Raw genomic sequence first — 17,966 nt, 5'->3', positions numbered from 1 at the left:
TGTTAAGATTTACAACTTATTTACATACTATTCTCCTTCTTACCAGAGGCAGAAAACCGTGGCTCTTTCACTGCTGTATTGCCACTCCCTGGAACAACACATGGCATGTATAGTAAGCACTCCATAAATATTGACTGAGTGAGAGACTTCTTTATGTAGATGTTCTCCTGTGCGTTTAGGAACCACTGGCCTACCACCTCTCTCTCCTTACGGCTTAGAGAAATCCACAGGGCTTGCTACCCCATATTTTGACTTTCATATAGCCCTTTCTTGCTTCCGCACCAGACTTCCTACAAATTGACTCACACAAACAGGCCTCAGGTGGGCTGTGGGTGGGAGCAATCCCTTGGGTTGCCCTAAAGGCCCAGGAGCAGCTGAATCCCAGTAGGGGCACAGATTGGGCTGAAGCTGAGATTCTTGATGTATTCATCATTGAAGTCTGTGCCAGTTATTCAGTAAAGCAACTTTCCACAGATTTAATATATATCTTAAAGACCTCTGAGAAAGAAAACGGAGATTGCATTGCCCTTTCTGAAATCAGTTTTAATCAAAAAGGGGTTAGGGTGAAAGGCATATTCTTGTGGGTCTGCAGTTTCCACACGGTTTTGGTTTTATGTTTGTATTTTCATTTTGATAGTTCTCTAAACAAAAAATTCACATGAGCACATTTTGGGTAACCTGGAAAACTGTAACAGACCACTGTAGCAGCCTTTTCAGTCCTTTATATGCATTTGTGATTAATTGTTACCAACTGAAGGCCAAATGGTGTTAGTTCCCTCACTGTAGAAACAGAGGTTTTACAGTGGTTTAAACAGAGTTGTGTTCCTCAACCTTTGTTGCCAAATGTGTGTGCCCACTTGTTTGGGGTAAAACCTCTCACAGAACCTTGACTTGCACTGTTAATCTTAGGAGTCTTAGGGCTTCAGTAGCAGCCCGCAGAAGCCTCTTGGAAAACACAGTGGGGAAGTTGAGTGGGCAGAACTTGACTTTTTGTAGCCCTTGTTCCTGTTCTCCATACCATGGCTTCTCTTATCTTCACCAATACAGACCCCCTTTGCTATTTTGTACATCAGTCTTCTGTGTGACCAGCCTGTTGACTGAAGTGCATTGTAAAACAAGTTTATAAACACTTGCCTAGACCATTGCAGTTCCAGGTAAGAATTTAAAATATTACAAAAATTTGTAATGAAGATTTTATTATAGCCTTATTTTCAGAAGAAAAATATGGGAAACTGGCTCAAACTCAGAACCATAAGCACAAGTAAATTTCCATTTAAAGCTAAATGAAACACATTTCAGTTATAGCACTTAAAGTATTGGAATGGGATACTTCACCCCTCTCATGTCGTAAAGAATGTTATAGAAAACCGCAGGGTGTCACAGTGAATCGGGGCAGAGCCAAGACTAGAACCTAAGGTTTCTCACTCTTGTTCCAGCACTCCTTCCATTATTCTGCTTTGTCCCCATATCCTTTTTCTCTCAAAATTACCTCATTGAGGGAGACTTAACGTTTCTAGGGAAAAACTCATTTTTTGTGTGTGTTTTTGTTTTTGATGTTTTTGTTGTTTTTTTTCAAAGCGTTTTGAGGGGTCTATGACAAGAACCAAAAGTGATCTTTAAGCCAGAGTGGATACATTTGCTAATCTCTTAATGTTAATTTTTGTTTTGTCTGGTCACAGAATATTATTCTTTTCTACTTTATTCTTTTGCTTCAGCAAATGCCTTGTGTGTAAGTAAGCCTTTTAAAACACTTTGTTTCTTCCTGACATCTTTGGAGTTAAGATGCACCCTTCATGTGACAGCCATGGTTACAAAGGAAAGCACTGTAATTTTGCCACTTCTGAGGCCTGACTCTTGCCTGTCTTCTTAATATTTCTGAAGTTCTAATCTGAAATACACTGATATCCTTATCTGGCATGTGGATTCCTTTGTACCTGTTCCTTTTAGCATCTTGTATTCATATGTCCAGAGAACTTACTATAAAGTTCAGGGGATATGCTTCAAGCTTGCTCATAAAACTCATTCTACAGGTTTACTACAGTTGGGGACATCTTTTCCTTCAATTTGCAAGACTGTGCTAACCAGGTTGGCTATAGATATTTATATAATTTTCCTTCTGTCTGTTCTCTCAGTCCATGAAGACTCAAAAAGGTCTGCCTTTCTATACCATAGTCTTTCAAATTAAAGATGAGCTATTCCTTATCACACATTCTCACTCATATGTGGGAGTCAAAACAGTTGATCTCATAGAGGTAGAGAGTAGAATTGTGGTTATCAAAGGTTGGGAAAAATGGGGGGTGAGAACGAAGAGAGGTTGTTTAGTGGGTACAAAAGTATAGATAGAAGGAATAAGCTGGAGTGTTTGATAGCACAGTAAGGTGACTATAGTTATCAGTAATTTATTGTATTTTAAAAATACCTAGAAGAAAAGATTTGAAATGTCCTCAACACAAAGAAATGACAAATATTTGAGGTGATGGATACCTCAATTACCCTAATTTGATCATTATACCTTGTATGAATGTATCAAAATATCACATGTATCCCATAAATACATGTCATTTCTATGTATCAATAAAATTTTTTAAAAGAAAAAATGGCTATTTCCCTAGTTCAGGCTTTCAATATTATCTTTTGTAACTTTACTTTTAATTGCTTCCCTCCTTCCCTCCCTCCCTTCTGTCAAAACATACTCATTGACACTGCTGTGTCAAACAGTGTTTGATTATAAGTATAGCCATACATTTAAGATAGGATTGAGTAGCTTCAGATACCATCTTTCCTTTGTGTGGCTGAATAAAGCTTTGGCTGTGTTGTGTGTAGAAGAAATTGAACAGTTTTGAAATGTTCTACTACATTTTCCCTTTTCTGGCTTTTTCTTTGTAGACTTATCCAATTGGGTTTGTGTCTTTTTGTTGTACCCTGCTACTCTTGCTGATTGAACTGGCTTCAGCCATGTCCCATGGTTGCCAACATCAACTGAATTGAAATTCTTTTGGGTCTTCCCTGTGTATGATTTGATACTTATGTTTGTGGGACTTCATTTATTTTCTAAAATACTATTTTTCTGAATTATCACAAGTTGATGTGAACTCTTTCCCAACTTCTAGGAAGTTAGCAGTCTCACCTATATGAGAGCAAATACAGACTTCCTGGGCTCATTTCTCTCATGTAGGTCACTGATAAAAATAAACACCTTGGTGCTTTTTGTCTTAATGTAAAAAGTAGGTTACTGTGATCCCAAGGAGAATATCTTCTCATTTTACTGTGTTTCAGAAATGCTGCTAAACAGCGATCATGTAAGTCAATTGCTGCCGCTCTCCCATTCATTTTTCCTGAACATCCCACAGCTAAATGTAACATATGGCAATCATACTTGAGGTTTTATTTTATTTTATTTTATTTTATTTTATTTATGTGTGTGTGTGTGTAATAACAAGATATTAAATTTACAGCTGCATTCCGTTCTCCTGTGATAACTGATGTTAACAGCCAGATGTGCAGGCTTCCAAAAATATTTAAACTTAGAGGCACATAGAAAAGGTTTTAAAAATACTATCACACTGTATATATTACTCTACAATTTCTTTTGTCACTTAAAATAACTTCATAGCATCTCTCTAGGTTAATAGACATTTTCTCTTTTCCATAACTACATAGTATTTTACAGTCTCTATATACTATAATTTATTTAACCATTACCCTATTGATGGACATTAAGTTTGTTTCTAATTTTTCACCACTAAAAATGTTGTTTTACAACATTACAATGTAACAATGTGTATGTCTTTTCATTGTGGTGCTTTTATTGCTGTAGGATAGATTGGGAAAGTACAATTGCTAGGTAACGATGTATGTTTGTTTCTTATTAGATATTATTCATACTTTGTAAAAGGTCATAGCAATCACACTTCAGTCAACGATGTAGGAGAGTGTCCATTTTTCTGCATGCTTGTAAACACTGGGTATTTTTACTCGTTTAATTGTAGGCCAAACTGATGGTTATAAAAGAGTATCATGTTTTAATTTTTATTAGATAAGGTCAGTACCTTCTTTTGGTTTGTTGGTTAAATTTTATGGTCATTTGGATTTTCTCTCTTGTAGATATCCTGTTAATAGCGTTTCTCTCTCTTTGAGTTGTTTTTTTCTTTTCAATTTGTAATATGTTATATTTTAGAGTTAGTAATCGTTTATGTGTAATTAAAAAAATAAATGTGTTAATTTTAACACAGTTTTAGATTTAGAGAACAATACCCTCCATACAGTTTCTCCTGTTTTTAATACCTCATATTATTATGGTATACTTGTCACAATTAATGAACCAGTATGATACATTATTGTTAACTAAAGCCCATATTTTTTTCAAATAATATCCTTAGGTTTTTTTTTTTTTTTTTTTCCTAATGTCCTTTTTCTGTTCCTGAGTACCATACAGGAGATCATGTTACATATTCTGTGTCTTTAGTCTCCTTCATGCTGTGACAATTTCTCAGACTTTCTTTGTTTTTTGATGGCCTTGATGGTTTTGAGGAGGACTAATCAGGTATTTTGTAGAATATCCCTAAATTGGGATTTGTCTGATTTTTTTTCACATACTGGACTGGGGTTATGGGAAGTTCTATTTTAGTTGTATCAAATTGAAGATACATTCTATCAACATGACTTACCATCACTGGTGATGGTCTTAATCATGTGGTGGAGGTAGTGTTTGTTATGTTTCTCCATTGTAAGTTACTCTTCTCCACTAACCCTTTTTTCACACCATACTCTGGAAGAAAGTTACTGTGTGTAGCGCAAACACTTAAAGAATGGAGAGTTATGTTCAACCTCTTTTTGAGGATCCAATGTCTATGTAAATTATTTGTAATTCTTCTGTCAGCGAGATTGTTTGGTCTCTTCTCCCCTATTTATGTATTTCTTCAATCACTTATTTTTGTCAATAAGTGCTGTAGACCAGTGGATGTTAATTTTATATTTTGGGTTCTAATTTGATATTACATTATTTATTTTAGTGTTCCCCCTTCACCCCACTTATTAACTAGAAGAAGTTTTTTCAGTTGGCTCCTGTCTCCTGTGCCCATTTGACATAATTGCACCTCTTTTTGTTTTGTTTTGTTTTTGAGCACTTCCTTAGCTTTCTGGGGCTACAAGATACTCCAGGCTCAACTTGCATATTTTCTGTACTGGTTCTAGAATCAGCCACTTCTCCAAGGAGCCCTAGTTCCTCTTATTGGATACTGTATTAGAAAACAAACAAACAAACAAACATTTGGACCCTAGATATGCCTGCTGCTATGGTAGTATCATTGCTCAAGGTCACCTCAACTGATAGAACAAGGAAATGTATCTATATATACATATATGAATATATTTTTCTATATGCAACCGTCTGTCTATATTATGCTCAACATGAGTTTGTACTAACATCCACAATGCTAATTTATTACTACCTGTATAATTCAAGCCTCTTCCTCTTGCTCATCTGTAATCTCCAACTCCAACCATGAGAAAAACTGGCTTTCCTTAGTTGTCATTCATTTTTTAATTCGTTGCATTATATATGTGATATCAGAATTGTTAACCCATACTTGCGGGGGAAACAACTTTATCAACATGAGTTCAATATTTATGACAATTTTTTTGCCTTTAGTCTTACAGATTCCACTCACTTCTGAAGTTATTTGGGTTAGCACCTTTTGTCCCCACTCCTTTCTGTGAAGTTGTTTCATATATTTTTTAATACAATTAGACTGCTTTGTCACATTCTGCAGGCTATCCTGGTATCTTTGACCTCCTAAATTATATTTTTAAATTTTCATACCTTAAGGTTTACCCTTTGTGCTGTAAAGGTTTGGACCAACTCTCATATATCTGCCATTTCAGTAATACGCAGGATAGTTTCAATGATCTGGAATACCTCTGGTGCTTCACTTGTATGAGCCCCCTAACCACTGATCATTTTATCTTCTCACTACTTGTGTCTTTTACAGAACGTGACATAATTGGAATCATAGAGTAAGTAGTCTTCTCAGACTGGTATCTTTCACTTAGCCATGTGTATATAAGATTAATACCTGTCTTTTCATGGGTTTATAGCTCTTTTGTGTTGCTCAATAATATTCCATTATGTGGATATATTGCAGTTTGCTTATCCATTCATTTATTGAAGGATTTCTTACCATCTTCCAGATTTTGCTGATTATAAATACAACTTCTGAAAGTATTCATGCTCAGGTTTTTACATGGACATAAGTTGTCCATTAGGTAGATACCTAGGAGTGCAACTATCAGATCATATGGTAAGACCATATTTAACTTTGTAAAAAGCTCCCAAACTGTCTTCCAAAGTGGTTGTACCCATCAGCAATGAATGAGAGTTCATATTGTTTTGCATCCTTGCTAGCAATAGGCATCATCAGTTTTTAGATTTTAACTATTCTAGTAGAGATATAGTGGCAGCTTGTCGTTTTAATTTGTGATTTCCTAATGACAAATTATGCTGAGCAATTTTTCATATATTTATTTGCCATCTGTATATAATCTTTGCTGAGGTGTCTGTTCAGATTTTTGTCCATTTTTTAGTTGATCTGTTTCCCTATTGTTAATTTTTAAGTGTTCTTTCTATATTTTGAATTTAAATCCTTTATCAAATACATATTTGCAATTTTTTTTTCTCCCAGTAGTGACTTGTCTTTTCATTTTCGTAACAGTGTTTTTCATTTCGTAACAGTGTCTTTCACAGAGCACACGTTTTTAATTTTAATAAAGTCCAACTTATGAATTTCTCCTTTCATAGGTTGTGCTTTTGGTGTTATAAATGAAGTTCGTCATTAAACCCAAGAACACAGATGTTTTTCTATGTTTTCTTCTAGAAGTGTTATAATTTTGAATGTTACATTTAAGTCTTGGATCCAGTTGAATTAATTTTATGAAAGGTATGACATCTGAATTTAGGTTCTTTTTTTTTCTTTTAGCATATGATTATCTAATTGTTTCAGCACCATTTATTGAAAAGACAATCCTTTTTTTCATTGAATTACCTTTGCTTCTTCCTCAAAAATAAAATGATCATATTTATGTGGGTCTATTTCTGTACTCTCTGTTGCATTGTCTGTTATTTTCGCAATAGCACATTGTCTTGATCTCTGTAGCTTTATATTAAGGCTTTATAGTAAGTCCTCCAACACTGTTCTTCTTCTTTAGTTATTGTGGTGGCAATTCTAGGTCTTTCGCCTTTCCATATACACTGGAGAATCAGTTTTTCAATAGAGATGAAATACCTTGCTGGGATTCTGGTTGGTATTGCTTTAAAGCTACAGGCCAAGTTGGGAAGAATTTATATCTTAACAATGTGTGTTTTAATTCATAAACACAGTATTTCTCCATTTATTTAGATGGTTTTTATTTGTTTCATTAGAATTTCATATTTTTCAATATATAGATTTTATATATATATACATAAGTATTTTATTTTATTTTTTGGGTGCTATATTAGATGGTATTATTTTTTAAGCTTCAGATTCCAATTATTCATTGCTTTTATACAGATAAAGATTTGGACTTGCTTATTAGTTCCAGGAATTTTGTTGTTATTGTTGCTTCTTTGTTATTTTCTACATGGACAATCATGCTATTTGTAAATACAGTTTTATTTCCTCATTTATAATTTGTTTATTTTTTATTTCGTCTTTTTGTCTTATTGCACAAACTAGGACTTCTGGTACAATGCTTAAAGGAGTGGTGAGAGGAGGCATGCTCACCTTGCACCTAACTTAAAGGAGAAAGTGTCCATATTCTCACCTATATGTATGAAATGAGCTGTGGGTCTTCTGTAGATGTTCTTTATAATTTTCAGAAAGTTCTCCTCTGTTCCTGGTTTGCTGTATGTCATCTATTTTGCAAATATCATTCCCATTCTATAATTTCTCTTTATATTTTATTTGATTTCTTGCCATGTCTACATTTTATGCTTATTTAAATAATCTCCATTCTTCAAGATCTTCCTATATAAAGTCTCATATAAACTTCAAGCTCCTTTTATCACTACCTCTTGCATTCTCCCTTTATTTCTCTCTCCAAGGCCTAAGACTTCCTAGTGTTTTAGGGCTTAGTGTCGTATGGACTTAGGAGTCAGATTTTTCTGGGTTCAATTCCTAGATCTCCACTTACTAGTTATCTAATCTTGGAAAAATTATTTAACCTCTCTGAGTTTTAGTTTTCTCCTCTGAAAAAGTTGGGGTAGTATAGCTTTCTCACAGTGTCCTTGTAACATATATATATGTGCTTAACAAGTGGTTGCTGTTATGTTTATTTTTTATGAAGAAAGTTGCTATATTTTTTTTTTCATTCTGGAAAGCATTAAGATGACAGTTTTGTGGCATATCTGGGGAACAAAAGTGGCCAGAATATAGCTTCATTTATGCAACTATTTTCTTCTGTGAGTAGATAATTATCTCTGTCATATTCTAGGTCCAACCATGTTATATCACTGTTATAAATAATAATCCCCTTCTAATTATTAATTTTGACCTGAACAATAGAAGTGGTATTAAATTTTTATTGCAGTAAAACCTTAAGAGGGTGGGAGGGCAAACTTTCATCAGACATAAATAAAATGTGGCTAGAACCTAGAAAGTTGATTGCTTAAATGCTTTACATCCATTGCAAGGAATAAAAAGGGTTACTAGTACACAAAAGAAAAGTCTTAGTGTACCATTATTTCATATTGACATTCAAATGGAGTTTGTAGTTCAGCACACACAGTTGGCTGTGGAGAAGTTGATGACAGCTCTTCTTCTTTGTCCCAGTAGTCATTTTGTATTTCTTAGATTGACATCACAAATTAGGAACCACTTGGCTAGAAATAGCTAGGGTTCTACTGGGGAGAGGATTTAATTGGGAATATGCTCTTGGAACTTCTGAATTTGAAGAAGTGTGGTTGTTGAAAGCATATCAAGTATTTGGAAAGTAATATTTGCCAGCCATGTAAAACCAACATGAGTCCTGGGCTGGAGACTGATCTCTTTGGGTGCTAGGAGCCCGTTGTTTCTCTTGCTTTTAATTGCTTAACCTTTCTTGATTTCTTCAGATATAAAAGTTATCTTACTTTTTGTTATTTAGATTACAGAATCTTGTGAAAACAGAATAGAATAATGCAGGTCTAAGATCTTCATTTGTTTTCATTACCTATAGGCTGAAATCTCAATTCTTTTAGCAAACTCATGGTGGCTGAAAGAATGGGTTTTGGAGTCAGATAAATGCTGTGAGCCCAGATTCTGACTCTGCCCCACATAGCCATGGCCTTGGACAGTTTACTTGACCTCTCCAATCTTCAGATGCCTTACTTATAAAATGGAGATAATGATAGTCTCTTCCTGAGTTGGTTGGTGCGAGAGTTATGTTGGGTAATGTATTTACAGTGTAAGCATAGCACTTCATGCATTATCTGTGTTCAGTAGTGATAGCTGCTGGTATCCTCATCCGCATGACACTTAAGGCCTTTGCTACCTGGTCTTTCCAACTTCATCTGGCATCATTACCTCTATCAATTTACCCTTGTTCATCCTGAATATACTTCTCTATTGTAACACTCCTCACTTACCTCCTGACTTTTATTCACCATTACACTGTGTCTTTTTGAAGTTAGAAATGTTACCTTATTCAAAGCTGGATCTTCTTTAGTTAACATGTAGTGGGATTGTAGCCAGTTAACTCAAGAAAATTATGCATAGAATTAAACTAATATAAGGATAATCTTAAATATGTTGGAACTTGTCAGATAAATGTATATTCATTACACATTAATGATTCACTGCATTAATGAGTCAGTGAATGATAATTCCTATGTATGTCATACATCTTAAACTGGTGGCCAATGGACCAAATTAAGTATATTGACCTGTTTTGTTTGGATTTTTGATGTTAAAATAAGTCAGGAGACTTTATAACAAACATGTGGATTTCTGGCTTCTCTTGATTTTTTACAATAAAAATCTGAATTTCTAGCTCTTTAGCTAGCAACACTAAACCTCCATTGCATAGAAATGGTTGGCATTCTCCAATTAGATTCATTTTCTACTCAAATGATAAGCAACATAGACACCTCACACTAGTGGCTTTTCATGTGGCCACCAGCTAAAAGTTCATCCTTTCCCCCAGAAAAAACAAACAAACAAACAAACAAAAAACAATTTGATAAATGCAGAATAGGGAATTGTACTACTCTTTACTCATTCCCAGATGGGTGGGGTATGACTGCTCTACCTGAAGGAGCAAAGGCAGGTACCCACACCACGCCCCAGTCTGCCTAACCAATGTTCTTAAACAGGTTTGATCTTACTAAAGTCTATATCTCTATTACTATGTATAGTCTTGCTATTGAAAATCCTATTCAAAGCTGCTATTGTTGATTTTGTTCTGTGCTCTTCTGAGAAGTCTTACAGCTTGTGAAGATAAACTTGAGTTGTTTATGGAGATGGTGGTTTGTGTTGGATGAGCTCTGTTCTCTTACTTACAACTCTATGACCAATGGGCACGTGGTGTCAGCCATATAGTGACAGAGTGGAGGGGTGGCATGCACTAATGTTAGGAGGGTGTGTAGCAGAGTATTTGACATTGGCATCAGACCAGCTTACAAGTTTTTTGAGTGTACACACAAATGTTGACCATTTGAGGAATTAAAGGCTTGTTATCTTCTGTGGTTACAAGTTCGTTCCATAAATGCCCATGCTTAGGAGAATCCCCAGAAAGAACAAAGGAAAATGATTTAGCAATAATCTCATTAATTTGGTCAATGTAGTCACTCCAATTGACTATATAATATTCCTTTTTAAAATTTGAATTGGCCGGGCATGGTGGCTCACGCCTGTAATCTCAGCACTCTGGGAGACCGAGGTGGGAAGATCACAAGGTCAGGAGTTTGAGACCAGCCTGGTCAACATGGTGAAACCCCATTTCTACTAAAAAAATGCAAAAATTAGCCAAGCATGGTGGCGTGCTCCTGTGATCCCAGCTACTCGGGAGGCTGAGGCAAGAGCATTGCTTGAACATGGGAGGTGGAGGTTGCAGTCAGCTGAAATCACACTACTGCACTCCAGCCTGGGCAACAGAGCAAGACTCTATCTCAAAAAAAAAAAAAAAAATTGAATCGTGTACTTTTTTTTGTTTACATTGACTAAATTGCCAGATCACTTTATTCTGTATTTTATGGGCACAGCATAAAAGGCAGAGTAAGCAAAGAGATAGTATTTTTCTCTGGGCAGAGTGTGGGAATTTGAAGTTCTTATCAGACTTTGATACCTATAAATGTTAAATTATACTAGGTTGGGACTTCCTGTATTACCTTGTCATTGAATACATTTTCTTCTTCTTAAGCCCCAAGTGAACTTTCAACAATGTGTCTTTAATGTACTTACATGAGAAGAGGTATGGTGGAGGTGCAGTGGGAAAATACTTAAAAATGTACTAAAAATTGTGTATAATTCAGCTTAAATACAGGAGTAAACATGATTTGTGTGAGGCTTGGCAGCTTCCCATTCCTCTTTCAAAATAAAGCACATCTGAAACACCTTCACAGGGCATGTACTAATTGGCTCTTGGTGTTTGCTAGTTATTGTGTTATTACCTAATCTTATCCAGTCAGACATCCAAAAAGAGGCCCATTTCCAAGAGGCAGTATGATTCAGTAGATTAGAAACAGACCCTGAAGTTTGACACTCTGGTGCTGCTGACTTAACCAGATTCTTGGGAAAATCACTCCACGTTACAATGTCTGAGTTTCAATAAGGGAGAATGGTTTCCTTTCTTCCAGCTTCAACATAATGATATTGTAACAACTTAAAAGTAAATTGCTGTAAAAGACAATTCAATGAGCATGATAAGAAGTAATTGGATGTGTATATAAACAATATTTATAAGAGAATGTAATAACAGTGATGCAATTTTCCTTCCCACATGACTCCATTACAGGCATGATTTCTCTTATATAAACAGGAACTCTCACACAGTCTTCTTATCTGACCTGTGAAATGGACTTGCTGGGTTCACTGAAACTCCACTGAGGTGGGGATAGTGTGCCACCTGTATTCACTTTTAATCTATAGCTTAAATCTCCTTCTCTATGAAGGCTTCTCCAGCATCTTCCCCCATCTAATCTCCTGACCCAGTTGAATTTGCTCTCTTGCTGGTGATACCACTTAACTTTTCTTACAGAAGCTGTGACCCAGAATTGAATTACCATTTTCATGTGGGTTGATTCCTAAACTGAGTGTCTTGAGGGCAGGACCCAGGGCGGGTAGAGTACTTGGTCCCCAGCTCCCTGCTAGATATATGTTTATTGAATGGATGAGTCTACCCATTAACAATGGTGCTTGCGTAAACATTTACTTTAATTAGGCTAAGTTATTTCAACTCTATAAACCTCAGATTTTTCCATGTGTGAATGAGGACTTGGACACGTTAGTAAAAAAAGTTCCTTTACAAGTCCAAAATTTGAGTCTGATTTTATATATTGTAAAACATGGCAAATATATTTAACCTAATGCATTTATAGAGGCTTTTTTTGGATGATGTGAAAAACAAAGATTTGAGTTTCACTTACTGAAATGTTATTGTTTAATTTTTATTTATTGGTGTCTTTGAACTCATCTTTATTTCAGAAAGTATTGCTAAATAATGAGAATTAGGCAATCAGATGCTTGAGGGGCTGTTTCTATACATATACTTGGTAGGACAGCCTCAGAATTATAGCAAGAAAATGAACAATTACTTAATACACTTATATAAAGTTAAATAATGAAAAATTGAAGCAGTAAAACATAATTAGGTGTCTTGATGGCCAGAACGTATCAATTATGAGTCCTAAGTGAAAATTCATCCCTTTTTGGTGGAAATGTTAATATTTGAAAGTTATCATTAAGAATTTTAATATATTAAAAATTTCAGGTAGACAGAGGCTTCTATGTACATATAGAATTGACTTTCTGTTAATACTAGATGACCCATCTTGTTGTAACATGACTACTGACTCCATTCTTTCAAAGACTGAAAGATGGCCAAAATGGAGTTTGAGACCTGCCCTTTCTTTAGCACCTTTTAAGGTGCTGAAAGCCTTGTTTTTCCTCTTCCCAGACCTGACTTGCTTTGGGAAGCTCAAAGCTGCAGGGCCTGTTTAGCTGCTGCTATTTACATGACCAAAGTTTATATCGCAATTGCTTTTAGTTGAGAAAGCACCTTTAAGACATTTAGTGATGCCTGTGCTTGGAGGTATTTGTATTTGAAATTCTTCTTTATCACTTCTTTACTTCCACTTTGGCCTCTTTTGCTTCTTTCTTTGCTATGACTTATTCATTTGTTCATTCATAAACACATACCCAGACACTTTATTTATTTATTTATTTATTTATTTATTTATTTTTAGACGGAGTCTCACTCTGTCACCAAGCTGGAGTGTAGCGGCGCGATCTTGGCTCACTGCAACCTCCGCCTCCCAGGTTCAAGCGATTCTCCTGCCTCAGCCTCCCAAGTAGCTGGGATTACAGGTGCACGCCACTACGCCTGGCTAATTTTGTTTGTATTTTTAGTAGAGTTGGGGTTTCACCGTGTTTGCCACTTTTATATACCAAACACTTTGCTGGATTCTGGAGTTAGAGAGATAAGGGCATGCTCCTCACCCTCTGAAATTTACTGCCCATATAATTTTTCTGGGTTAGAGGTCTTTGCAAGTTGGTCTTTTGCTAGTTGTAGCCTCTTGGCATGTGCTTATACTTTGAATGCTTAGCTTTTGACTCTTAGCTTTAAATAATTGATTCCTAAGTGCTGTAACATGTTTGTGAACATCAACCTGCCCAAGCTGTCGTTAGCCATCAGTTAATAGCTATGATCACTTAATATTAGTTTATTTTTCATTTTGCAAGTATCTGTTTTCCCAAAGAAATTCAAAACTAGGATAATGCTTTTGCAGCTGTAAACTTTCTGGTAATCATGTTCTTGATCTTGTTTGGTTACTACATTTGGGGGTAAATGTGGAAAGGAGAATTTTTATTTAGGTTGCAAAGTCTGACTCCTCCCTTGACTAAACTCTATTGAAATTCTCTGATGAGATTATGAACTTCTTGCTTCCATTTCTTTGTATTTCTTAACAGCTATGGATGTAGAAGACAAAGACTTAGATGTCTATTTGACACCCATGGGATAGGTAGTAAAATTATTACAAGCTTCCAGAATCAAGGTTGGAGAAACAACTTACATTTTTTTTAAATGTAAGCCAAAGGAGAGGGAAATAGTAGGAAAAGGTCATTGCAAGAAGCCATATAAGTTAGTTCGTTTGAGCCAGAGAGAAATTTTTGGTAAGTAGAACCTATTAAAATTTGACTTTAATAGTACTTTTCAAAAACAATAGTGAATATTTTGATTGTCTATTGCTTCATATCTTTCCTCTTCCCCTCAAACTTGGTGGTTTAAAACAATAGCCATTTTATTACATTGCCTAAATCTCTGGGCTGACTGTGTTCAACTGGGAGGTTCTTCTGCTCCACATAAAGTCATCTGGGGCTGCAGCAATCTCAGAGCTCAACTGGCCCAGGGCATGTAAGATGGCATACTTACATAGTGGATAGTTGATGCTGGCTGACAGCGGGTAGCTCAGTGGGGGCTGTCAGTTGGGGGTCTTAATTCTCCTTGAGGCTGCTTTGGCCTCCTCATAGCATGGAAGCTCCCAGTCCTCTTAAGGGCTAGGCTTACTGGCACAGCTTCACTTCTGCCACATTGCAATGGCCAAAGCAGTTACAGGCCCAACTTATATTCAAGGGGGTGGAGAAAGAGATTCCACCTTTCAGTGGGAGCAGTGACAAAGAATTTGAAGTTATCTTTAAACTATATAGCAAGGCTATGTGCAGTTAATCAATGTAAAAGCTGATGTTTGAAAAAAAGTGAGGGGCATAAAAAGAGTAGGAATTTGAACACTGCTGACTGCATGTGATATAAAGGGAGAAATTAGCTGCATGAGAATCACATTCAGGTGGACTCAAGGAAAGTTTGCCTTAGACCAGTTCCACCAGAATTACCAGGAGGACATGTTAAAATGTGGATTGCTGGGACCCACTGCCAGAGTTTCTGATTCAGCAGGCCTCAGGCAAGGCCTGGAAATTTATGTTTCTAACAAGTCTTCAGATGATGCTGATGCTATTGGTCTTGGGAACTACACTTTGAAAACCACTGCTTTAGACTGTGCAGGACCAGCAACAGTGAGAAAATTTAAATAGAGAAAAAAAGGAATATTATTTTTCCTCTAATGCTATTTTTAGAAGCCTAGTGTCAGTAGCTTAAATTTAAGTTCTGGGCCACAGCAAACACATTAACATAGAGCCTTTTTGTTTGTCAGGGTAACTAACCCTAGTGCTGCAACATCAACCCCTGATATCTCATTAGCTTAACACAGCAAAGGTTTCTTCTCACTCATGTAAAGTTCATTGTGACTCAGCAGCTTCCCTGTCTGTGGCAGTACACCATCTGGAACATGTGGCTCTCTGTTGCTGAGGCAGGGGAAGAAAAGGGAAGAGTGTGAAGAATGAAGCACACTGGCTCTTAATTGCCTCAGCCAGGAAGTGACACAGGTTACTTTGTATCAGAGTCCATTGGTCAGAACTAGTCATATGACCTCAATCTTAAGTGCAAAGGAAACTGGGAAATGTAGGAGAGCACATGGATAGTTAGCAAACCTTACCTGTCTCTACCACAGTACCAGGTAACTTTAGTGCCCCATATTCTGTGATTATGCACAGCTGGAAGTGGAAAGCGTTTCATGAGCCCTCAATTGTACGTACACTTATAATTATTCCAACATCGTTGTTATTACTTTTAAATATTTATTATCATCTGTGAGTAATTTATGCTTTTATTCCTAGTTTTCTATGTGGCATTAAACAGAATGCCTAATGACATCACTGTTTTGAAAGAAGATCTGTTGTTAAAACTACTTTTTCCCTTGTTACAAATGATTTGGTAAGGCTTTGTTATCACATCATTCTAGCTGTCCTGTTGAAGACTGATTAAAGAAGCCACCATCTCTTTTTCTTTCTCATTTTGCCAACCATACAATTCTTTAGGTAAGTGTCAAAGTGATTACTTATGCTGCTATAGTGTAGAGAGCCTGTGCTGATTAGCAACAGGACATTATCAGCACTTTAAAACCATCTTATGGTCATTTTTGAAAGTAAAAAAAAAGAAATTAATTTTTATCCCATCCACATGAATCCCACCGTTAGCTCGGTCTTAGAAAATGTAGTACAGAATATTGTCAGTGAGAAACAAAGCAGAAGTTTGGTTCAATTTCATCATCAGACTTATTGCTATTGCCTATCTTTTGTCTGGAATTCTTTTCTTATGGTGAATTCACAAAATTGACACTGTGAGAGGGACTGTTGGCCACATAGGGATTCTTTGGTCATGAGAAAATAGTTCCTAGTTTTCTTCTGCTGATGGGAAGATTTGTTTGGCAGATAAAACCTCAGGAACATGCTACACACCCAGTCTCAGCAGGTTTGAGGCAAATTTCCATTTTAATTTTGTCTCTCGAATTCTGTAGCCTTAATCAACACCTCTGATATGTTGAAACAATATGATAATGATATTTTTTGTGTGGAAATATGCTTGAATGGTAGCGGTCACCTCTCTGGCACACTAAAATGCTGTCTGTCATGATTATTAGAAAGCTTCGGAGTTATGTATTTTGATGCCTTTGTTATATGGCTGTAGTTTATAATTAGAATCTTCATAAGCTTTTTCACCACAATTATTCAGTAGTTTCTAGGCAGGCAGTTTCTTTAAGTGAATAAGTGACAGATCAGCATTACTCTCCCCCACTGAACAGGTGAAGAAACTGAGACAATTTCATGCCTAGCCCAACATGTTCTGGTGAGTCAGAGGCAGCGTTAGGATAAAACCTCAGTTTATATGCTTAGGCCAACACACCTTGTGTAACTCTGAAGTTAAATTTCTGGAATCAGGGACACTCTTTTGGTTTAATATATGCTAGAGCAATAGAATGATGTGCAGTTATAAAAACTGGAAACTATTAAATCAAGTTATCTGATCCATTTTGGAAGTGTGGCTACAGTGCCCTACCTGAGCTAGGTGAAGAAATGCTTTACTATACACAGAAGACTGAATAACATAGTGGAAAGAGCACGAGGTTAGAGCTGGAAGAAGCAGACTCCAGTGAGAGGAGCTGTGTAACCTTGGTCACGTCACTTAGCACCTTAAAAGCCTGGTATCTTTACTTGTAAAGTGTGGGGCATCTGAAGACACATTCTCTAAAGTCTAAATTTCTATTGCAGAATTTTGAAACTGTTATATTTGTGTTTGGAAGAATCCTTCTTAGGTGCATGTTAATTCAACCAAAATTTCCATTCTCTTAAAGATTTATTTTTAGGTGGAAATTATTACGAGAGACAGTTTCCTTGGCTTTGGCTTGGCATATGCAATCTTCTCTCTGTCATCAGTTCTGCTGAAGAGTACAGAAGGGAATTGGGGAATGAGACTTGTCTGTGAGGAAGCTGTGTGTGCAGAGCAGGCACAAACTTGTAAAGCAAGGCTCTCTCCATAACTCTGCTTCCCATTCTTCCTGGGGCTGGAGGCTGAACTCTAAACCACCTCCTCCTACCCCACAGTGCCTTATTGATGGATAGAGGACATTTTAACATGGGGAGGGTATTTGCTAGGCTATTTTTCTAGCAGCTCCTGTTATCCATCACCATCCCTATGCACTTGGTCCATTTGTCATGGAATGAGTCTGGGGGAATTTGCTTTTTCAGCTTCTTTCTTCCTTCCCACGCTTTTGCCAAGTGAGAAGAACATGGCATCAGCCTCATTGAAATGCGGTGCTGCCTCCCTGTTTTTCCAAGTCTGCCCCTGTGAAAAAGAAGCTTGGTGAGACTCATTAAGGGCAAAGCATGGGGGTTAGGGTTACT

General features: G+C 36.5%; 1 long non-coding RNA gene across 3 annotated transcripts in view; it reads left to right on the top strand.

Moving 5' to 3' along the window:
- LOC105491994 (uncharacterized) overlaps window positions 1-17,966 on the top strand; it is a 123,424-nt gene that overhangs the window by 98,159 nt on the left and 7,299 nt on the right. For 2 of the 3 annotated variants that reach the window (XR_011624856.1, XR_011624855.1), the window contains exons 5-7: window positions 13,418-13,538; window positions 14,142-14,345; window positions 16,028-16,103. This is a non-coding gene — a long non-coding RNA (uncharacterized lncRNA). The remainder of the gene's footprint in view (window positions 1-13,417; window positions 13,539-14,141; window positions 14,346-16,027; window positions 16,104-17,966) is intronic. The other variant, XR_011624857.1, reaches the window with a different exon arrangement.

The sequence above is a fragment of the Macaca nemestrina genome, chromosome 6 (genome assembly GCF_043159975.1).
Source record: "Macaca nemestrina isolate mMacNem1 chromosome 6, mMacNem.hap1, whole genome shotgun sequence".
In the NCBI taxonomy this organism is placed as follows: domain Eukaryota; kingdom Metazoa; phylum Chordata; class Mammalia; order Primates; family Cercopithecidae; genus Macaca; species Macaca nemestrina.
The sequence above is the reverse complement of the archived record's forward strand: the minus strand, read 5'-3'. Positions and strand labels throughout refer to the sequence as shown.